Raw genomic sequence first — 7,500 nt, forward strand, 5'->3', positions numbered from 1 at the left:
AGCTTACTTGGTCGGCCGACATTTGGATCCATTTTCGGGGCTTAATCGGGTCGAATACGGTCCCTTACGCAAGGGGAGCCGAAGCCCCGGCCTCTGCCAGGCGTCAGGCTGCCGTTTTTTAAGCCCGACCAAAAACCCGAAAATTGGTTAAAAATGGAAATAAATTTCCACCCAAAAAGGGTTAAAAGTCGGTTGGACGGCAGCCCTGGTCGGTCTCTGCAGACCTGGAGGCCCTAGACAGTAATCTGGAAAACAGACAAAGTCTCGAGAAACCACCTCCTACCATTCTCCAGGTACCCCGCCAATCCCCCCTGCCAGAAATGACAAGTGTCAAATCAGCGGGACGGATTTGACTTTTGTGACCGACCGCTGGAACTTTTTTCGGCTACAGGCAGTCAAATTTTTCTCCTTCCGGACTTCCAGTACAACTTTGAACGGCCATATCTCCGCACTCCCGCGTCGGAGCCAAGCCGTTTTTACACCGTTAGACGCGGCTTCCCGTGCCCGTTCGAATGCCGCCCTGCTCGGCGGAAAAGGAGAATTTTTTTATTTTTCGGCCGATTTCGGGAAAAAAAATTCCCGCTCTGAACTCGGATTTTTCGGCTTTAATCGTTTCGTATACGGTCCCTTACGCAAGGGAGCCGAAGCCCCGGCCTCTGCCGGGCGTCAGGCTGCCGTTTTTAAGCCCGACCAAAAACCCGAAAATTGGTTAAAAATGGAAATAAATTTCCACCCAAAAAGGGTTAAAAGTCGGTTGGACGGCAGCCCGGGTCGGTCTCTGCAGACCTGGAGGCCCTAGACAGTAATCTGGAAAACAGATAAAGTCTCGAAAAACCACCTCCTACCATTCTCCAGGTACCCCGCCAATCCCCCCTGCCAGAAATGACAAGTGTCAAATCAGCGGGACGGATTTGACTTTTGTGACCGACCGCTGGAACTTTTTTCGGCTACAGGCAGTCAAATTTTTCTCCTTCCGGACTTCCAGTACAACTTTGAACGGCCATATCTCCGCACTCCCGCGTCGGAGCCAAGCCGTTTTTACACCGTTAGACGCGGCTTCCCGTGCCCGTTCGAATGCCACCCTGCTCGGCGGAAAAGGAGACATTTTTTTTTTTCCGGCCGTTTTCGGGAAAAAATTTTCCCGCTCTGAACTCCGATTTTACGCCTTTAATCGATTCGGAGACGGTCGCTTACGCAAGGGAGGCGAAGCCCGGGCCTCTGCCGGGCGTCAGCCTGCCGTATGTAAGCCCGTCCGAAGCATGAGTTCCCACTTTTGGTTATCCAGTTGTCAATTTTAAAATTTCAGTTAATCAGTTGCCTGCTTGGTTAATCATTTGTCGCTCTGACATTTGGTTAACCAGTTGTCGATGTTCGAAATTCAGTTAATGAGTTGCCTCCTTGGTTAATCATTTGTCGCTCTGGCTTTTGGTTAACCAGTTGTCGATGTTCAAAATTTCAGTTAATGAGCTGCTCTTATGTTCTATGATTTCCTACCTTGACAACTCATTAACCAGTGTTTCAAACAATGCACCAGGCCATTTGACGACCCCAACTCGGTTCCACAAGCGGGAAAGCAGCACCCCAAGGCCCGGTAAGGGGGCCGAATACATTCCCATCGTGAATTCCGTCCCAAATGTGAATGACAAGTTTTCAGTTAATCAGTTGCCTGCTTGGTTACTCATTTGTCGCTCTGACATTTGGTTAACCAGTTGTCGATGTTCAAATTTCAGTTAATGAGTAGCCTCTTTGAAATTTCAGTTAATGAGTTGGCCCTTTGGTTACTCATTTGTCCCTGTGTCTTTTGGTTACCCAGTTGTCGATGTTCGAAATTCAGTTAATGAGTTGCCTCCTTGGTTAATCATTTGTCGCTCTGACATTTGGTTAACCAGTTGTCGATGTTCGAAATTCAGTTAATGAGTTGCCTCCTTGGTTAATCATTTGTCGCTCGGACTCTTGGTTAACCAGTTGTCGATGTTCGAAATTCAGTTAATGAGTTGCCTCCTTGGTTAATCATTTGTCGCTCTGACATTTGGTTATCCAGTTGTCGATGTTCGAAATTCAGTTAATGAGTTGCCTCCTTGGTTAATCATTTGTCGCTCTGGCTTTTGGTTAACCAGTTGTCGATGTTCAAAATTTCAGTTACTGAGTTGCCTCTTTGAAATTTCAGTTAATGAGTTGGCCCTTTGGTTACTCATTTGTCCCTGTGTCTTTTGGTTAGCCAGTTGTCGATGTTCGAAATTCAGTTAATGAGTTGCCTCCTTGGTTAATCATTTGTCGCTCTGGCTTTTGGTTAAAATCATTTGTCGCTCTGGCTTTTGGTTAACCAGTTGTCGATGTTCAAAATTTCAGTTAATGAGTTGCCTCTTTGAAATTTCAGTTAATGAGTTGGCCCTTTGGTTACTCATTTGTCCCTGTGTCTTTTGGTTAACCAGTTGTCGATGTTCGAAATTCAGTTAATGAGTTGCCTCCTTGGTTATTCATTTGTCGCTCTGGCTTTTGGTTAACCAGTTGTCGATGTTCAAAATTTCAGTTAATGAGCTGCTCTTATGTTCTATGATTTCCGACCTTGACAACTCATTAACCAGTGTTTCAAACAATGCACCAGGCCATTTGACGACCCCAACTCGGTTCCACAAGCGGGAAAGCAGCACCCCAAGGCCCGGTAAGGGGGCCGAATACATTCCCATCGTGAATTCCGTCTCAAATGTGAATGACAAGTTTTCAGTTAATCAGTTGCCTGCTTGGTTACTCATTTGTCGCTCTGACATTTGGTTAACCAGTTGTCGATGTTCAAAATTTCAGTTAATGAGTTGCCTCTTTGAAATTTCAGTTAATGAGTTGGCCCTTTGGTTACTCATTTGTCCCTGTGTCTTTTGGTTACCCAGTTGTCGATGTTCGAAATTCAGTTAATGAGTTGCCTCCTTGGTTAATCATTTGTCGCCCTGACTCTTGGTTAACCAGTTGTCGATGTTCGAAATTCAGTTACTGAGTTGCCTCCTTGGTTAATCATTTGTCGCTCTGACATTTGGTTAACCAGTTGTCGATGTTCGAAATTCAGTTAATGAGTTGCCTCCTTGGTTAATCATTTGTCGCTCTGGCTTTTGGTTAACCAGTTGTCGATGTTCAAAATTTCAGTTATTGAGTTGCCTCTTTGAAATTTCAGTTAATGAGTTGGCCCTTTGGTGACTCATTTGTCCCTGTGTCTTTTGGTTAACCAGTTGTCGATGTTCGAAATTCAGTTAATGAGTTGCCTCCTTGGTTAATCATTTGTCGCTCTGGCTTTTGGTTAACCAGTTGTCGATGTTCAAAATTTCAGTTAATGAGCTGCTCTTATGTTCTATGATTTCCTACCTTGACAACTCATTAACCAGTGTTTCAAACAATGCACCAGGCCATTTGACGACCCCAACTCGGTTCCACAAGCGGGAAAGCAGCACCCCAAGGCCCGGTAAGGGGGCCGAATACATTCCCATCGTGAATTCCGTCCCAAATGTGAATGACAAGTTTTCAGTTAATCAGTTGCCTGCTTGGTTACTCATTTGTCGCTCTGACATTTGGTTACCCAGTTGTCGATGTTCAAATTTCAGTTAATGAGTAGCCTCTTTGAAATTTCAGTTAATGAGTTGGCCCTTTGGTTACTCATTTGTCCCTGTGTCTTTTGGTTACCCAGTTGTCGATGTTCGAAATTCAGTTAATGAGTTGCCTCCTTGGTTAATCATTTGTCGCTCTGGCTTTTGGTTAACCAGTTGTCGATGTTCAAAATTTCAGTTATTGAGTTGCCTCTTTGAAATTTCAGTTAATGAGTTGGCCCTTTGGTGACTCATTTGTCCCTGTGTCTTTTGGTTAACCAGTTGTCGATGTTCGAAATTCAGTTAATGAGTTGCCTCCTTGGTTAATCATTTGTCGCTCTGGCTTTTGGTTAACCAGTTGTCGATGTTCAAAATTTCAGTTAATGAGCTGCTCTTATGTTCTATGATTTCCGACCTTGACAACTCATTAACCAGTGTTTCAAACAATGCACCAGGCCATTTGACGACCCCAACTCGGTTCCACAAGCGGGAAAGCAGCACCCCAAGGCCCGGTAAGGGGGCCGAATACATTCCCATCGTGAATTCCGTCCCAAATGTGAAAGACAAGTTTTCAGTTAATCAGTTGCCTGCTTGGTTACTCATTTGTCGCTCTGACACTTGGTTAACCAGTTGTCGATGTTCGAAATTCAGTTATTGAGTTGCCTCCTTGGTTAATCATTTGTCGCTCTGACATTTGGTTAACCAGTTGTCGATGTTCGAAATTCAGTTAATGAGTTGCCTCCTTGGTTAATCATTTGTCGCTCTGGCTTTTGGTTAACCAGTTGTCGATGTTCAAAATTTCAGTTAATGAGTTGCCTCTTTGAAATTTCAGTTAATGAGTTGGCCCTTTGGTTACTCATTTGTCCCTGTGTCTTTTGGTTAACCAGTTGTCGATGTTCGAAATTCAGTTAATGAGTTGCCTCCTTGGTTAATCATTTGTCGCTCTGACTCTTGGTTACCCAGTTGTCGATGTTCGAAATTCAGTTAATGAGTTGCCTCCTTGGTTAATCATTTGTCGCTCTGACTTTTGGTTAACCAGTTGTCGATGTTCGAAATTCAGTTAATGAGTTGCCTCCTTGGTTAATCATTTGTCGCTCTGGCTTTTGGTTAACCAGTTGTCGATGTTCGAAATTCAGTTAATGAGTTGCCTCCTTGGTTAATCATTTGTCGCTCTGGCTTTTGGTTAACCAGTTGTCGATGTTCAAAATTTCAGTTAATGAGCTGCTCTTATGTTCTATGATTTCCGACCTTGACAACTCATTAACCAGTGTTTCAAACAATGCACCAGGCCATTTGACGACCCCAACTCGGTTCCACAAGCGGGAAAGCAGCACCCCCAAGCCCCGGTAAGGCGGCCGAATACATTCCCATCCTGAATTCCGTCCCAAATGTGAATGACAAGTTTTCAGTTAATCATTTGCCACCTTGGTTCATCATTTGCCACTCTGACTTTTGGTTTCCCAGTTGTCAGTTTTCACATTTCAGTTACTGAGTTGACTTTGTCTTTCTCACTCTGTGTATCTCTATCTTCTCTCTGTCTCTCTCAGTGTATGCGAGTGTCTGTGTGTGTTCCACTGCCGCCCGGCCAACCGGGTCCAAAGGCCCGCCACGTTACACACGAAAAACCCCGGTCTCGCTTCGGAGCGACGGGCACCCGGCTTCTCGGTGTCGGACCGACTCCGTTCAGATACCGCTGGATGCCCCTTGCCCCTGGCTTGCTCTGGCAGCCGGCGCGTGCAGGCCGCCCCCTGCCCCGCCGTCTCAGTGGTCGGAAAGCGGTCTCCAGCCAACGGCTGTACCTCGGCCGCGGAAAGAGGCAGCTACACAAGCGAGGCACTGCTCTGTGCGGCCCCGCCACCCCGTTCAGCTGCCGTTGTCCCCGACCGGATCGGACTTTCCTTCCCGAAGTTATCCCCGATAAGCTGCCGCTGACCGACGGCCCGTCAGCCGCTGCGGGACGGCGACACTTTCCCGAACTCGCCCGGGGCCACTTCGGCAATATAGTGTGCGCCGGAGCCGGGGCTTTCCAACGAGCCATCCCCGAACGAAATCGGACACGGGAGTCGGGAGCGACAGGCGTTCGACTGGTGCCGGGCAACCGGGTCCAAACGCCCGCCTTGTTAAACACACGTACACCCCAGGCTCGATTCGGAGCGACGGGCACCCGGCTTCCCGGTGTCGGACCGACTCCGTTCAGATACCGTTGGATGCCCCTTGCCCCTGGCTTGCTCTGGCAGCCGGCGCGTGCAGGCCGCCCCCCGCCCCGCCGTCTCAGTGGTCGGAAAGTGGTCTCCAGCCAACGGCTGTACCTCGGCCGGGGAAAGGGGCAGCTACACAAGCCAGGCACTGGTCTGTGCGGGCCCGCCACCCCGTTCGGCTGCCGTTGATCCGGACCGGATCGGACTTTCCCTCCCGAAGTTATGCCCGATAAGCTGCCGCTCACCGGCGGCCCGTCAGCCGCTGCGGGATGGCGACACTTTGCCGAACTTGCCGGGGTCCAGGCCGATAATATAGTGTGCGCCAGCGCCGGGGCTTTCCAACGAGCCCTCCCTGACCGAAATCGGACACGGGAGTCCAGAGCGATAGGCGTTCGACTGCCGGCCGGCCAAACACAGGCAATCCCCCGCCGTTGCGGACCCGCTCCAGGACAACCGGGTCCAAACGCCCGCCCTGTTACACGCACGAAAACACCGGGCTCGATTCGGAGCGACGGGCACCCGGCTTCCCGGTGTCGGACCGACTCCGTTCCGGTACCCTTGGATGCCCCTTGCCCCTGGCTTGCTAGGACAGCCGGCGCGTCAAGGTGGGCCCCCGCGGCTCCGGCTCAGCAGTCGGAAAGCGGTCTCCAGCCAACGGCTGTACCTCGGCCGGGGAAAGGGGCAGCTACACAAGCCCGCTACTGGTCTGTGCGGCCCCGCCACCCCGTTCAGTGGCAGTTGACCCCGACCGGATCGGACTTTCCTTCCCGAAGTTATCCCCGATAAGCTGCCGCTGACCGACGGGGCGGCAGCCGGTACGGGTCGCCGACACTTTCCCGAACTTGCCGGGATCCAGTCCGATAATATAGTGTGCGCCAGCGCCGGGGCTTTCCAATGAGCCCTCCCTGACCGAAATCGGACACGGGAGTCCGGAGCCAAAGGCGTTCGACTGCCGGCCGGCCAAACTCAGGCAACCTCCCGCCGTTGCGGACCCGCTCCCGGACAACCGGGTCCAAACGCCCGCCCTGTTACACGCACGAAAACACCGGGCTCGATTCGGAGCGACGGGCACCCGGCTTCCCGGTGTCGGACCGACTCCGTTCCGGTACCACTGGATGCCCCTTGCCCCTGGCTTGCTAGGACAGCCGGCGCGTCAAGGTGGGCCCCCGCGGCTCCGGCTCAGCAGTCGGAAAGCGGTCTCCAGCCAACGGCTGTACCTCGGCCGGGCCAAGCGGCAGCTGCACAAGCCCGCTACTGGTCTGTGCGGCCCCCCCACCCCGTTCAGTAGCAGTTCACCCCAACCGGATCGGACTTTCCGTCCCGAAGTTATCCCCGATAAGCTGCCGCTGACCGACGGGGCGGCAGCCGCTACGGGACTGCGACACTTTCCCGAACTTGCCGGGGTCCAGGCCGATAATATAGTGTGCGCCAGCGCCGGGGCTTTCCAACGAGCCCTCCCTGACCGAAATCGGACACGGGAGTCCGGAGCCAAAGGCGTTCGACTGCCGGCCGGCCAAACACAGGCAACCTCCCGCCGTTGCGGACCCGCTCCCGGACAACCGGGTCCAAACGCCCGCCCTGTTACACGCACGAAAACACCGGGCTCGATTCGGAGCGACGGTCACCCGGCTTCCCGGTGTCGGACCGACTCCGTTCCGGTACCACTGGATGCCCCTTGCCCCTGGCTTGCTAGTACAGCCGGCGCGTCAAGGTGGGCCCCCGCGGCTCCGGCT

Source organism: Somniosus microcephalus, unplaced genomic scaffold (genome assembly GCF_052327205.1).
Source record: "Somniosus microcephalus isolate GS21.2 unplaced genomic scaffold, FLI_Smic_1.0 scaffold1087, whole genome shotgun sequence".
Lineage (NCBI taxonomy): Eukaryota > Metazoa > Chordata > Chondrichthyes > Squaliformes > Somniosidae > Somniosus > Somniosus microcephalus.